The sequence below is a fragment of the Cyanistes caeruleus genome, chromosome 2, assembly GCF_971803275.1.
Source record: "Cyanistes caeruleus chromosome 2, bCyaCae1.hap1.1, whole genome shotgun sequence".
Classification (NCBI taxonomy): domain Eukaryota; kingdom Metazoa; phylum Chordata; class Aves; order Passeriformes; family Paridae; genus Cyanistes; species Cyanistes caeruleus.
The window spans coordinates 44,412,583-44,428,739 of record NC_141702.1 but is presented as its reverse complement, the minus strand read 5'-3'; the positions used below and the strand labels follow the sequence as shown (position 1 = coordinate 44,428,739).

The 16,157-nt window shown below is 43.3% G+C and overlaps 1 protein-coding gene across 1 annotated transcript in view; it reads right to left on the bottom strand.

The window, feature by feature from the left end:
- Positions 1 to 2,075: 2,075 nt before the first annotated feature.
- SOBP (sine oculis binding protein homolog) overlaps positions 2,076 to 16,157 on the bottom strand; it is a 114,264-nt gene continuing 100,182 nt past the window's right edge. Inside the window, exon 7 of the mRNA XM_023923902.2 lies at positions 2,076 to 4,029. The gene's annotated coding sequence lies outside the window, so the exon portion shown is untranslated. The remainder of the gene's footprint in view (positions 4,030 to 16,157) is intronic.

Sequence of the window (16,157 nt, the reverse complement as noted above, 5' to 3'; positions counted from 1 at the left end):
TGTCATCGTTGTTATTATTAAATGATGTCTTTATATTCCGGGTCTATTTTTAAAACAAAGGCAATGAAGTTTGGGCATCCAGTTCTATATATGGACACTCCAAATGGCATTGAAATGCCTCATGCATGTGTTTGGCTGAGTGTTGATTTGAGTGTCCAAATATGGACCTCAGAATGGGATATCTCACTTGGATAAGCATCCTTGCAAATTTGGCTCACAGCACTTATTTGAACAAAGCAAATTTATTTCTATCATTTAGCACAGAAAAAGCACAAATTGTTTTCATTTTGAGGGACATCCTTATTCACAGAATCGGGCCACTCAAAAAACTGTCATGTGTAGTAGTTCTGAAAAAAATAAAGCTCTCAAAATCATCTAAGATAACAGGGGAGGAAATTAATTCAGAGTGCTTGCAGTACGCAGACCCCCTTTTATCACAAGGGCAAAATTCTCGCTGACAGCAAGAATTCAGTGCTAGCAGAAGGGCCCATGCAGCTTGATCACAGCAAACTCCCCCTCTGCCCTGGCAGTGTGAAGGGATGCACGCACAGCCAGCTGCTCTGAGACCCGAGGCAAAACTGCCTCTCTCTGCTGATGGAGACAGTGCCTGCATCCCAAAACTGCATATGAGCAAGAGCTGGAGCGATGGCTGTTGCACGCAGGAACATTCTCCTGTATCTCCCAGTGCACAGGATTTTCTTTGTCTGGCTCCTTGATGGCGAGTTCTCCAGGAAAGGGCTTGGCTTGGCTATTAGGTCTTAGTGCTCAATAAATAATGTCAGCACCAAGCAAGCACCGTTCTGCAAGTGTTTGCTGGGTTCCTGTTAATTGCAAAGGACCTTTACATCCTTTGTGTAATTCCATTCATTTTGTTGGCATCATACAAGGGATGGATTTGGCCTCAAAAATAAAGCAGGTTTCTCTTGAATAATGTATTGTACCATTTGGTCTGCATTTTCCTCAAGGTTTATGTATACTTGGATATTCCTCCACATATATGCAGCTGGAGATATTTTTTCAATAGCAAACAATGAACTGATTCAGCTGTCCAAAGTAGTTGTTCACATTCCGAATTTTGGGGTAAGATGTTAAGAAAGTATAAGGTGAGAAAATTCTCAGGAAAGCTAAGGTAAGTTTGTAATCACTGCAAACATGTGAAGCCAGCTCTAGCCTAGATCACTTTCTCTACCTCTGCTGTCCTGATGATTTTTGACAAGCTGATTCCATTTCTAGAAAATAAAACCAGTTCACCATAGAGAAAGATTTCTCTAAAGAGTCTGCTGTTTTTCAGAAGAGTGAAAATGTGTGCTAACAATTCTGGACCACTGACAAAAGCAAAATCAATACACACGGCCTTTGTTTTACAGCCAAGTTCAGATGAATAAATAGAGATGCAGCAAGCTGTTTACTAGGGAGACAAGCTTTGCTCTACGTGCCCTTCCAAGCAGGCATGCTTAGGCTGTTGTTGTTTGCCTTACATGGCTGGTTAATGAAATCAGTCAAATAGTTCCAGAGCTCACTGGACATTTCCAAGCCCTCCATCAGCAGCGCTGGCTGTGCTGGCCAAGAGCTGGAAAGCAAATGCTATTGTGTGAGATAGCTGTGGCAGAGGTCTGGGGGCACTTGGGAGGAGTTTGGTCCTTCGAAGAACCTCTGACTTCAGGGGGAGTTCATGAAAAGAAAAGCCCCATCCTCACAAAAGGCAGGCAGAATACTCTCTGCACACAACCCCACAGGCAGCATGAGAAAACTGTGCTTGCACAGATCCTCTCGAAATCAATGAAGCTGCAGCCGCTGCATCTACCCAGGGATCTTCTCCAAGATCAGGACCTAACTCTGCACTGTGCTAAGTGCAAGGTTTTTTCTCCCTATGCCTTAAACACTGCAGAAACTGAGAAGTGTCAAGGGAGGCACGAAGATGGAAGGGCCATAGATACAGCTTTCAAGAACAGCTTACACATATTTTTCTGTGGCTTCAGACTCAGGGGTCTTTTTGTCTGTGACCAGGCAGGTAGAGGAATGAATAACTGTATACACAAAGAAGGGAAAAAAAAGAAAAATAAAACAACAGCACGTTTAAGTGCATTTTTTTTCTTGGAGATTTATTTTGTTTTAATAAATCTGACACCAGTCAGGGAGAGAGAAAAGCGTTGCAAGACCAAAAGGAAAGCAGAGCACGCTGAGGGTGCTTCAGATTCTTGCTCTCTTGAAGATGTTTCATCAAAATGTCTTTGAGCTCTCTCCCTGGACTCAGGAGTTGTTGGATTCCCCCCCACCACCCACCCCTTTTTTTTTTTGTTGATTTTTTTTGTTTGTTTGTTTGTTTGTTTTTTTAAAAAGCGAGCTTACTCGCCCGGTGTGATTTCCAAGCTTTCACAGCTCTAATAAATAAGGAGCACCTGTAAAACAGTAGCTTGACTTAAGTGAATCTGTACAAAGGAAAATATAGAAATACAGTATATACATAGTGCTCATAGTGCACCATCACTACAAGGCTCTGGTTCGACTGATTCTGCTGCCCTGCTCCCAACACCACTGACACAGACTCCGCTCCTGCAAACTGCTCCTCTCTTCCCCACAGCAGCCTTATAGAAAAGGTGTACTCTGAACACTCAAGAGTGAACAATTGCTTTATTCGAGTTAGTAAACAGTTACACTGAATCACAAGGTGATCTGAATTTTTTTTTTAAGTTTTTTTCTTTCTTTTTGATTTTTTGTGGGGTTTTTATGGGTTTTTGTATTTTTTTTCTTTTCTTTTTTTTTTTTTTTCTTTTTTATTTGTCAGAATGGGATACTCCACAACTCTCTTACCAATTCAGTGCCAGTATAACATGCTCTAGTGTACTTTTGGACTCTTGGCTACAACTGTACAAGTGCACACAAGTAAATTCTACCCTGTTATCCTCCACCCACTGATTGAGGATCAAATTGCACATTTCTCTTAACCATGACAGGAGAAAGCAAACAGTGAAACAGAATCATGGGGGATCTTTCTCACTTTACCCTTGTTTTCATTGGTTTGTCCATACCATTCTAATTATCATGAAAGGGCTATGCATATGGAGAGATTGTCTCACTGCCTTCCTGGATCACTGAAAACCATCAGGGTTGAAATTTCATCCAAGTCTTTCGTGACGCCCAGCAAATATTCCCCTCAGATTATTTTACACCTTGAGGGAATTTTGGTCTTTAGTTCAACACTCTTGCTCTGTTCCCAAATGGGGCGCTATTTAGGGGAATTTAAAGAGAAAGCTGAGAAGAATAAACATTTACTGAGTTCTCTTGGCATTCAGTCTCTGAAAAACCACAGTATAAACTATTCATGCTGCTTCTTACATCTGTCAAATCAAAAATTAAAAGCCATAAAAGTGTAACACTGAAAATATGGCATTAGAAAGGATAAAGGTGGCCTTTGTAAAAATAACAAGGAAAGTATATTAGCCAATAAAATATTCTAACTCTTCATTTAAAAGTGCATCATGGGTAGGACAGAGATGACTCTGAAGCGTTGCTACTCCAGTATTACCCCTTTCCCCCATCAAAACTTGAATAGGTCCAAAACCATACAATGCAAATCACGATTCTTAGTGTAGCAGCAAAACCACAGCAGTTTTTCAAAGGAAAAAAAAAAATTTTAAAAAAAAATCCGTATCATTGCCCAGTCTCAAATATCTGAACTTCGAAGTCAGTGAGGGAAAAGTACCTATGTTGGTCCGTGTGGTTTTTGAAACCCGGGTGAAAAATCCCCACCAGCAAGAAACCAAGAGGAAAAAGCGTTCCGAGAGGAGAAGAGGGGTGGTCGCAGGAATGCTGAGCACACTGTGTGGATTGATGATGTGCTGTCTTCTGGGTCAAAGGCACCCGTGGGACCGAGACTTCCTCGGAGGGGCTTCATGACAGGAAGCTGCTTTCTTTGCTGAACTTTCAGCCAGAGGGGGTGGTGAGCGGACCAGCTGGTGTCATTCGGTGGAGTGACGTGGTTTGCTCTGCTCCCTTTCTCCATGCAAGGTACCCTGTCAGCGAGCGCTCCTGCAAAGCAGACAAGCAGAGAGGGTCAGGGGGAGCAGCAGGAGGCTCATTGCATGCAGGCTGGGCACTGCCTGAGCTCACATCCCACACAGCCTCACACTGGACAGGCAGCCAGGCCGAGGCACAAGCCCACTGCTCTGGCCTTGCCGGCCCCTCGTGCCTCACGGGCCATTGGGACACACAGCCTCCAAGGTTGCTGGGAAGGAAGATGGAGGAATTCCTGTGATAAAAAGCTGGAAACTGATATAATTATAGCTCATTCTCAGCAACACCCTGGCAGCTATAAGCTCCTGTGTCTTAGTGTTTCTAAGGGCTACTGGAAGATACACCATTGTTTCATGTGTTTCTACTTCCCTCATCAGCTGGTTGTGTAAGACACCCAGCAAGGATTGTCCCCTCTACACAGTGAGCTTTGGACTTGATCTCCTTGGATGGGATCTGCTGTCCCCTACAGATTTGGACTGAAACTCTGCAGTACTTATCAGCCTTAGGTTTGGTGCTGGGGCACATTTTCTTAGTCTGCTCCATGATCTCGCTTTCACACTGGCTCCTCTGCAATCCCTCTCAACAATGTGCCTGTATTGCCCTGCCAAACCTCCACCCTCCTCAGAGCAGAGACTGGAAGGCACATGGAATATGTCGACCAGCATAAACTTCCACGGCATGGAGACCATGATATCTAGGTTAAGGAGTAAGGTTTGTGCTTTCAGGCAAGGTGCCCAGTGAGATGAGCTTCAGAGAGCTGTGAACAAGAACTAGACTGAGAACTGGGATGCACCCACCTACTAAGGTGAAGTACACGACTGCTTTCTGTCACATTTTTTGGCTTGAAGTCTTGGTGTAAAAAGGGAAGCAGAGAAAATGAAACCTGTAATGTCTGTTTGAAGCCTCACACTGCTCTCTCTTTCCATACATCAACGGAAATGAATTTCCATCCCTCACTAACCAATCTCATGGTACATGGTACAGCACAGACCAATAACGGATTTGGGAGGGAAGGCATAAAGAAGTTCAGTGGCTCTTGATGCTTTCTGCCAGGAGCTTCTAGCTGTATACATTCTGTCTATTTTCCCGTGGTACAGATGGACTCAGTGTTAACAGGGTGTGCAGAATGGCGAGAAGGACTTTCCCTGTTGACTGGCTCATATGGCAGTAATCGTGTTTGATGAATGCATCTTTGTGGCAATTAAGTTACAAAATAAAAATCCGTATCAGGCATAGCATGCAAAGGTCTATAAAGAAATGAGAACTCACTAGTCATCACTGCTTCAGAGTTCAATGCTACACACCTCGTGCCAGTACTAGCGTGCATGACCAGCACAATAAAGTCAGCTATTTATATCTCCCCCCAAAAAACACAAATTACTTTTTAGGAGAGCAACATACGCTCTTCACCCTAGCTGAACCTGCCTTCAACACACATCAAATATTGCTGATCAGATAGAAAAATTGCACCAACCACAAAAGAATTTTCATCAGGGTAAAGCCATGGAGTTGAGCTTATGTGAGTTGTGCTGAGGTAAGCACACTGGGTTTTGCTTGCTTTCCAAAGTCAAGTAGGGCTGGGCTGATCCTGGGTTGGAAGACCACCTAGAAGTTAGAAGGCAGGCTGTAGTTCAAACCCAGGAAGCAGCATGGAAAAGATGAGGGAAAGAACAAGTAAGAAGGCTCATTCCTGCCCTATTGTTAACGTGGTAGGGAGGGAGAATAACTCAACTGGGTGATGACCTAGCTCAAGCAGGTGGCTTGGAGGTTCATTTGTATGGGCTCAGATAGTGATGCAGTGCTTCCATGCAAGAGGTGAGAGCTGCACTGGTGCCCTGTGTGTCTGTTAGTCAAAACCTGAGCAATTGGCAGCGGTGACACAGGCTGCACTCATCCACATAGAGCTTCCTCTTTGGCTGATGCCTGACATGTGAGGATTTAAATCCTTGCACAGAGAAGTACAGAATTAGAGCATGGCATGTCAAATTGGCAGCTCAGGGAAAGCCTTCTCACTCTTTGCTCCCTCTCTGCAGTTACCCAGCTCTTTCCAGGTGCTGTTGCAGAGATACAGCCCTTTGTCCTGTGGTGGGAAGCTTGGTCCTGCTTGGTAGAGCCAAAGGAGCTGGAACTGTACCTCACTTCCCCACCCCTCCATGCTGAGGAGCTGGGTGGCTCAGCTGTGGCCTTCTGCTCCCCCACACCCAAGCACTGATCTCTGTGTATCTGCTCCCAGCACTGCCCCAGGAGCCATGGCAGCATGCTCCTGATGGCCACCAGAAATAGCTGCTTTTACACAGTGTCCTCTCCAGTCATGTCCTGCTCCCTCAGAGGGGCCCTGTCATGGACATGGCTTTGGACTCATACACACATCCAGACACACACACAATTTTTTTCCATGGTTGCTTCCCTGTCATTCTATGCCCCATTGAACATTTCTGTCTCCAGATTCACATCTTATTGTTCAGGAAAAATTAAAGACTGGGTGGGGAAGGCTGAAACAACTGTTGATGTGGACTGGCATGGCAGTTTCCATAATTTAGCACAGCACTTAATTCACCCAGACAATGAATGCTGATGTGCTAAAAGAGGCCTGGTTCATCTGGGACATGCATGGCCCTAGAGTAAAGGCATTGTAATTATTTTCTCAGGGAAATTGCTCTGAAGATAAACCACAAGAGTGCAGCTCAAGTCAGCATGGGAGCAAGCTCAGCCCTGGAAACACTCGGGAATCATCTGTTACTTGTAATAGTTCTGTAATTTTTTTTATTTTTTTTTTTTACAATTCTTAAAGCAGTTCAAGATTCTTCATTAAAACCTCCCCCTTTGAATACTCTATGATTTATCTTTCCATGAGCTAATGGAACGGATGCCACATTGCAAAAGACAGGGAGGACTTTTAGCATGAATGGGAAAACAAGCTGAATCCTTAAGCACCAACTCTGGATTTCAAAGAGAGTGATTTCCTTCTGCCCTGACCTTGTTAGCTGAAGATCCTCCTCAGCTTTGGGTCACCTGTGGAACTCAGGCTCTCTTCTACCAAAACATGAGCTGCAATCTGAGTAAAAATTGTGACTTTAGGGATTGCACTGGGGAAGAGCCCTAAGATTTGCCTTTTCTGCCCAGGCAGAAGTGGTAAGGACACCCCCCACTCTGTGAATTGTTGCACCATTTTCTTCAGGCTATTTCTGACAGGGGGTCTGTGGTTTATGTTTTGGGGCATTCTGAGGTATGTACATGGATCATGCAAAGAGGAAAATGCCATCACAGCTCTGGACTTCTAATCTCTACATTGGAAGTGACCCCTATGGCAGAGCACAGAGCCTGCCAGGGCCAGTCCTGATTTACACTGGGGTAATTGGGTATACCTCCACAACAACAAGACAGCCCAGTCTCCCCCAGTTAGTGCAGCACCAGTGTGTTTGCCAGCCTTGTAAGTAGTGTGCTCCACCCACTGGTGTCCAGATGTGGCAGAAGATATGATTTTCCTCTGAAAAAAAACAGCCAAATTTTCAACAAATTCTCCCATTCTAACCTTGGATAAAGTTGAAATTTTGCAAGGTATTTTTAAAAAAATAATGAAAAAGCAACAGCCCCACCCCCCCCCCAAAAAAAAATCCCAACCACAACAACACCCTCCCTCCACAAAAAAAAAAAAACAACACCAAAAAAACCACCAAAAAACCTAAAGCTAACCAAACAAAAGAAACCCCAAAACTGAAAAACAAGCAACCACTATGATGTGATAACCCTTCTTTCCTTCTTTAAACCTCTGATTTTGTCTCAATCAGAATAGTAACTTCAACTTGCGTTTCAGCAGTCTTCTCTGGGCCTAAACCACTATTCCAAGGTGCTTTTCAATTTTCTTATTCAACTTGATCTCTCCAGTAAAACCAGTTAAATAGCCAGAGCAAGGCAGTTTAACTGTTGGTAGTGGTATTGAGGATGGTGAGGATGAGTGCTTTGCTGAGCCACTGCCTGTACCTCCCTGGGAGAGTCCTCCTCCTCCTCCTCACCTGGGCTACACCTGGGCATGGCTTTTTAACCTGAAATGTTATTGTGGGCCACAAAATTACAACAATTACAATAGCAGAAATTTCTGAAGCAGCAATGAACCTTCCTAGTGAAAAGTTTCAGCATCCTGTATCAGGAAACAATCAACATTTTCACATTTTCCCATGAACAACTCCACTGTCCATAACCATCCAGGACTGCATGCCTGGCACTGTCCCCATGGGGTTTCTCTCTGGTTTTCACAGCCCTTGATCTGGTTCATTTCAACTCTAAGCAAGAGCAGATGCAAACTCATACAAAAGCAAGGTGGCATGCTCAGGTGGCAAAAATGTCATGTGGATCATCTTGTGAGAGAAAGAAGAGGAAAAATTCATCCAGAACACATAAGGAGCAAGTGGGTGAGACCTGGCATAGCCCTCGGTGCAGTGCCAGGCACCTTAGGGAATCTCCTTATCCTCAGCACTGAACTGGGCTCTGACAAACCTGCACTGAGCCCAAACACTACTTTAGATTTTCTCTATTTCTCACCCCAAGAAGACAGGAACAATGTTTTTAACACCAAGATAAGTATTTCAGCAATAATTGGTAAACTGCTTCAAATAAAAATGAATTGGCATTTTAACTGATCTTTGAAATTTAGGGTAAGAATTTAAATTTTCAGTGACTTCATCACGGATCTTTTCTAGTTGTGTTCAAGATTCTCTCAATTGGAGAATTCCTGTGGGAAAGGGCTTTTTTTTTTCCTCCTCTTCTTGGATAAGGAACTTAGAAGTGGCAGCAGAAGTGGTTCGTGAAACCTTATAAATATTTGGCATATAAGCAGGCAACACAAAGTTTTACATTTAACCACGTGGGCTCCAAATAAATGGCTGAAAATTGCTCTAACCATAGGTTTCAATATCAATCACCTGATGATGGGATGCAGATCTTTCCAAAGAGGTCAGAATTCCATAGTTATTTCACTCAACAGTACCCAGTCCTGAAACCCCCTATTTCTTAATTTTATCTTTTTTTAAATATCTGCCTTCATAGAAATGATTACATTACACAGCATGAAAGTCCAAAACTGGGATTGGAAGATGGAGCACAGCAGGGAGTATGGGCATCCTCTCAGCAAACGCAGTTCAGCCTCTTTGCCTTTAGATAATTTGTTATTGAAGGTTGGCTTGAATTTAAGGCAGCAATGTTTCAGAAACACTTGGAAAAGCAAGCCAGCTGCAGGGCGGATATCATTACAAATTGAGACACATGTTGTACAGGAATACCATTCTTTTCAAATACCAGAGTTGTGTCTGGGGAAGTAAAGCCACGCAAAGGACTCGGAGGCAGGATCTGTAACATGCCGAGGGCCTTCAACTTGCATTAGAGGCACCAAGCGCTGAGTGCACACAGTACTGAGCAGGATCAAGCCCAGATATTTAATCAGCTGTAATTTTCATGGTAGAAGCAAACATTAAATAGTTGAGGGTTCTGCAGAATGTTAGAGGTTACTTCGATCCATGGCTCTCACGAGATGATCACACATGTTCCCAAAGACAAATTTCAATCCCGTGAGTGCATTGTAGCTCGTTATCAAAATAGTGTAAATAAGGTCATGATTAGTAGGTCTCAGCTGTAAGGTTTTGACTGGTGGATGCACCCAGAAGCTTACCTTTATGGGACCTAAAAATAGACAGGAGAGACTCAGCAGGTGACCTGGAAACAAAAATTGCTTCAGAAAGTCTTGCTTGCCACCATCTAATTTCCTCCTGACTTCTTGCTCAAAGAGCTTTGTTTCTACTTTGCTTCAATCTTCCACTGTGTTTTTTAAACAATACTTTAATTTTAACTTAAAATCTATGGCTCACTGCTTGAGTATGTCCAACTTTTTCATGACCACAGCCCTCAAAAGTGTTTTGCTCCTTTCTCTCCCACTTTGAGCTATTGCTCGTAATACTGTTAAATAGTTTATAAGCTCTTCACGGTTGTTCAGAGCTCACTGCTTTGCACTGAACTTGGCCATGGTGTTTCAGGGTCAAGCTTCACAAAGACTGTGAGGTGCTTAGCTCCTCATCAGATTTCAGTGGCAATCAGACACATACCATCCAGCATCTTGGCCTCTGCATGTCAAGGCAATCGATGTTTAGATGATGTTTTTACAACTGTTTTTACAAGAGTCTGTTTTACTATGGTCTTTGTTTTTAGGGTCTCTGTATTTAATTATGAGTTGTGCTTTCCTCCCCACCCCCATAAAATTTCCCTGCACCACTGACTTCAGTAGCTCAACAGCACAAGGAAAAGCTGATGAAGAGCTTGAGTGTCCCCATGGGGCTGTTTCACACTTGACACTTTTCAGTGCAGCCAAACCTGCCTTGAACCAAGTTAAATAAGAGGAGCACTTTAGACCTTTTATGTATGAAAGTGCCTGATCAGTCTTTAAAGCCTGGCAAAGGATTATGAGCAATTCATTGTTTCAATATGAATATGGGTTGTACTAACTTAGGGAATGGCATGGTGCTTATTTCAGTTCAAATTATTTTAATTTCATACGACAATTAACACTAATAATGGCCAGTAAACACCAAAATGATCTCTGAAATTGGTGGTCTGAGATCCTGGGAGATGTCAGGTAGACTACAATCTGTAGGTGTCAGGTTCTTCTGTGGGTCTGTCATTTGACTATGCCTTTTTTTGCTGTCAAGTTCTGACCGTGTGTTTTGTTTGCCAACAACCTTAGATGCTTATTACCTTTACAGATCAGACCAGGTGTAGTTATTTTCTAAACTGAGTTCAAGAATCAGATTTCATATTTGAAACATGTGCCCTAGGAGGTTTTATAGAAAAGCAGGAGGAGCCCATCAGAAATCAGCACTTGCTCCTTTGATTCAAAGAGTGTGCAGTGATCTATGGCAGCGTACCACGAGCCTGCTATTTACTGCCACTGAGACGGAAGTTAGCACTCCCACACCCCGGCAGCAAGATGTGGGAGCTGAAAGCTATCCTGGAAGTATATCATTTTATACTTCACTATTTTGAGAACCCTTTTTTTCTTTCCTTTTTTTTTTTTTTCTTTTTTCCTCTGGGAAATCCTTTTTCTGATTTTATGTACCTGAGAAGGTATACAGGCAATTTTATAACATAAGATCACACTGCTAGAGTCAGGCAGCTCTCAAGGGCAAAACTTAAGTCCCAAGCAAATGTGTTTAAGGCTTTGTGGTGTTAAAAGTCTCTCCTCTCCCCCTTTGGATAAATGGAAAATTTCTGTAGGCTCATAAGTAGCCAGGTGAAGGAAAACTTCTGAAGCAGAAGAGTAGGTGTTAAATATATGAGTCCAATTACTCTGCTGATTTAAATTAGTTTGGCATCAGTGAAACCATATCCAGTTAAAATGAGCTAAGGCTCCGGCCCATAGTACCATGTTAACAAAGATGACTAGCATAGAAATGTGTTCAAATATAGAAAAACTGTTTTCAAGTATATCTTTAAGGTCAAATTTGGTCCTAACCATAGCAAGCTGGGCTGAGGTAAGAATGATGTTGGTAGACAGATACCACGGTGACAGAGGAGAGATAAAATCTCTTAGGCAAAAAAAAAAAAAAAAAGGAGGTTAATAGCTATGCCCCTTGCCTCAGGAATCCGGAGCAGGAAATCTTGTGCTGGACCATTATGGTCTGAGGAGCTCAAAGTGGGATATATTATTATTTCTGCACTGAACTGAGTGTTCTGCATGCTGTATATTTTTATGAGCACAATTCATGGACTAGACAGCTGAAGGTTTAGGCCTTTCACTCAGCAGATGCTGACCCTGGGACATACAGGTTGGCACTGTAGGTGGCCATACACCTACTATTTCCATTACTTCTGGAAGAAATTCTACTGTGACAAGTGGAAAAACTTCCCTTCCTGACCCCTCTGTCCCCAGCACAGGATTACTCAACACATACACACATACACACACACATATACACACAGAAGTTAGTTGTGATTTTAGCATGTGCCATTTCATTTTCTCATTTAGTTTAACATAACTATCATGTTAAATCCAAGCAGACCTCAGTGTTTTCATTTCTTTGCTTTAGGAAACGTTGACATCAAAGCTGGTGGGTTAAAACTGATCCCGCCAGGGCATAAAGCATGTAGGCAGGCAACACTAACACTGCTAATTTTAGAAACTCACATTGCTCAAACTTGAAAATATAACACTCAACAGAATATTCTTCCTAGCTTCATTCCTTTATCATAGCAGGACTTTGGCACCGAGACATCTTTTGATAGTTTTTCAAATTGCATCAAGCTAGAACAGCTTGACAGTCCATGTCCTGATGGAGAAACTAAACTTTAACATCAAGGATTATGTTGCTGATTAGCACTTTCAATAATCAAGTAATTGGTACATTAAATAATCCAGAGATTGGCAACTTGCCTGAAAAGGTCACGCTTGCACTGATTCCTTTTTAGAGAGTCCGTGTTTCTGTTACATTAATTCAATCTGTCTGTCCAGAACTCTAGCATAAAAATATTTGGCTAATTTCCTTCTTGTCACACAATTTGATGGGAAATAAAATCCAGGAAAAATTGCACATTAGGGCAATATGTTCAGATTTTCCAATCTGGGTAGGTGAGAAGCAAGAGAGAAAAAGACAACTGGCCAGACTTTTTTTCTCCCAGGTTAGTGTGGCCAGTGCTATCAATACAAACCTCCAAGGGCCCAAATCAACACATTTGTTATTGTAGCTTCTATCCTCCATATAATTTATTAGAATTTCTATAAGGTTGTAGTCTCTCTTAAGATATTCTCCCCACAACTGGATTGCAGGAGAATTTTTATCTCCCTGCTTCCTGAGGCCTGGGTAAGTGGAACTAACCCATGGGCATGGCAGAGGTCATGGCTAAGGTGCAAGAGGCTACACGGATGTTCTTCTTCCCTGTTACCCCCTCTGCATAAACACAGACAGGCTCTGAGCCCTGCACAGTCCTCACAGGCAACTAGGGCAGAAATCTAAGACAGAGCCCTTTTGCTCCCCTCGACTGGCTATGATCAGCAATGCTGAAATAGCAAAACAAAGCTTCTGCACAAAACCACAGAGTCCTCACCTCAAATCTATCATCAGAGCTGCACAAATCACTTGTGCGTGCCTTGAGACGCTCAAAACGCACCCGCATATCACTTAGGCACCCACTGGAATGAGATGGTTACCATGCTGCTTACTTCTGCAGAGTATTTGGAGTATCCTCTTTCCCTTGGAGCACATAAGGACCCTGGTCTCCCATATCTTCTGCACAGAGGCTACTTGTTTTCTTTTTCTGGAGGAATGAACACAGACTAATAACCACCACCATGCCGTGCTATGCTACTGCACAAGCCTCAGAGGTATGGCAGACACTTAGGCTGGGTTTCTTAACTTCCAGTGTCTGTGTGGACATCTCTGTCTGTGCCAGTCAGCCTAAGTTTCCCTCACTGCAGGCAGAAATAAGCACTCCTAGGACACAATTCATCTGAGCTGTCTTAGTTGCTGACTCTGGGACGAGCTCAGCTGTCTTTTTGAAGTGCCTGCTTCTCTAGGTTGATTTTAAAGAGAGTTTAGACAATTAGCTCAGCTGCATCTTTATTACAGATGTCTGTATTGGGTCAGATTAATCTTGCCTGGCAACCTGAAAACTTTCCTATAAGACAACACTTACACTGAGGCAAAGAAATATGTAAAACTCAGGATGAAAGGGAAAATGGCTATTCCTGAGGATAATCACAATGGCAGTTATTGACATTTAGAAATACAAAGGCCTGAGGACAGTAACTGAATTATAAAGAATCTTTGTCTTTCCAATGCAGCTTGTTCGGCTCGTCCACTTTCTCAAATGCTATCTGTGATGTCATGAATAATCACTTCAACAGGCAAAAATACACAACTTGGTGAAGCCACAACTCTCTCTCTGAGGGTTTAAGCTCTGGCTTTGAATGACACTAAACTCCTCTTGGGACTGGGACCTTGAAGAGGCAGCATTGTTGCAGCCTGGATGGTCCAGGCAAGCAGAAATAGATGCCAGCCTGTCTTTGACTACAGAGTAAGTACATAAATGCCCAAGTCTTCTAGCACTGTGTTGAAATAAGCAGCTATGAGGAGATTCAACAGGGTGGGAAAGGAAGGGTTAACCATGGCTTTCCTAAAATTTGACAAAAATGATACAGCCAAATAGTGACCTTCTCACTAGATCAGATGACTACTCCTACATAGAACCATGCATACATTTACAAAGGGAATCCTTCAAGCCCCAAAGGTAACACTGGGGTTTGCAAAAAAGATATCGCTGCTGAGGGACATACATTCCATACCCCAGGGGTGGGTAGGGGGATGCCTGCTGACAGGACCTATGAGTGTGTAAAGATTTTAAATACTCATTTGACTTCTGAGTTATTGTACATGCTGATTACTAGTCCAAGAATGTGATAGTTGTGCTCTGTTCTTATTAGTGTATCTTTTAAATGTGTCAGCACACGCTGAGAACAAAGAATAATGGTTGTGTTCCACCAAAGAATGTAAATAAATACTGTTGGTGATCAAGGGAATGTTTCCAGCCCTGAAACCAGCACAGGGAATGCAGTGTTAACAAATGAGAAGGGAGTCCTGACTATACTATATATCTTTGATGGTGCAATTAACCCACACTAATGAAGCAGGGAGATACTGCAATGGCCCAGATTACACAGCCTGCTGCTGCTATCTGTGGCTGTAGGTGCCAAACACCACTGCAGTCACTATTTGTGCTACCAGGGACAGGGATTTACTGGAGGCTACAGAATATTCCAAGGATTGGAATGAAATCTGGCATGTCACCAAGCCACATCCGGTGAACCATCAGTATTTTACTGCTGAACAGATTTCTTGCAACACCCACCATTTCCCCTTTTCCTGAAAGAAGCTCTCCGTGCTTGTGAATCTAAATAAATTCCATTACATTAGTTTTGTTAAGGAATATATTCAGTGCAGGTAGCTCAGTGTGCAGCTGCAGTGCCAGCTGCAGGTTGAGCTCTGGGGGGGCAGGAGCCCAAGCCCAAGCACCAGGCAAGAGGATGGGAATGGGCAGCGATCCTTTCCATAACAAAGGACACAGGGTGACCAGACACTCACCCCCAGACTTTCCTATGCTTAGACTGTGAGGCTATAGAAGGTAAAAAAGCTGAGGGGTTCCTTTGTTCTGGATCCCTTGTCAATGGCATCAGCTCAAGCTGTTGCTTTGTTATTTATTTACTGCACCATGATGAAATTATTTTAAAGACTGGGATATCTGAGAACTCTGCTATGGAGAACCTGGGGTTGAGCCAGTGAGGAGACCTGGTCTGATTGTGTGAGTGTGGGGTGTGTAGCTGTGGAGGGGCTTCTGTCGAGCTCAGGTGGTATGAGAGTGACTGCCAGAGCTGTTCTTACATGGTCAGACAGGGAAGAGTTGTTAGACAGTTTCTCGCTCACAGGTTTGAAGCATCACACACATACTAAACTAAGAGTTTTACAAAGATGCTATGCTATCAGAGGGATTCAGAAGGCTTTCCAATTTCCATTTGGAAATGAAGGAGAGGTTTGTGCATCTGGATCATTGTCCTTGGACATGACATGGGGGTTTGTGGAGTTACCCATATCTCTGCCTGGCTTTGCAGCCCTACCAGGAGCCACAAACACGTAGCAAGCGCAGGGCTGGGGCAAACCTCAGCTGCGTTTCTAAGGTGGGAGACTTCCACCAAAGGCAGATACCTCAGGTAAGTCAGTAAAGCCCCACGGCAGAGGTTTTGCTGCAATAAGCTGTAGTGGGCAGGTCCCAAACAGCAGGCAGTCCCTAAGCACCAATACACAGGAAAGGAAAGCTCATGGAGAGGAGTTCAGTCTTTAGAGAGCAGCTCAGTGAAAAGCCAAGGTGCAGTCTGGAGGCAGACCGAAGTAAGATGGCTGGAGGTGACCATTTGCCAAGTCCATTGGATCTGAGCTAGCAGGAAGCTGCTGGGTCATCTGGCTCTATGCTATGCTGCAGGTCAATTTCAGTCATTGTGAAGGCTTGAGTTGCTGTGTAACTCAGCTGGAATAAGTAAGCAGATTAATGGCCCAGACCTGTACTATATTCTAGTCAGAAAACCACTGACTTTGACATACACAGCACAATCACTT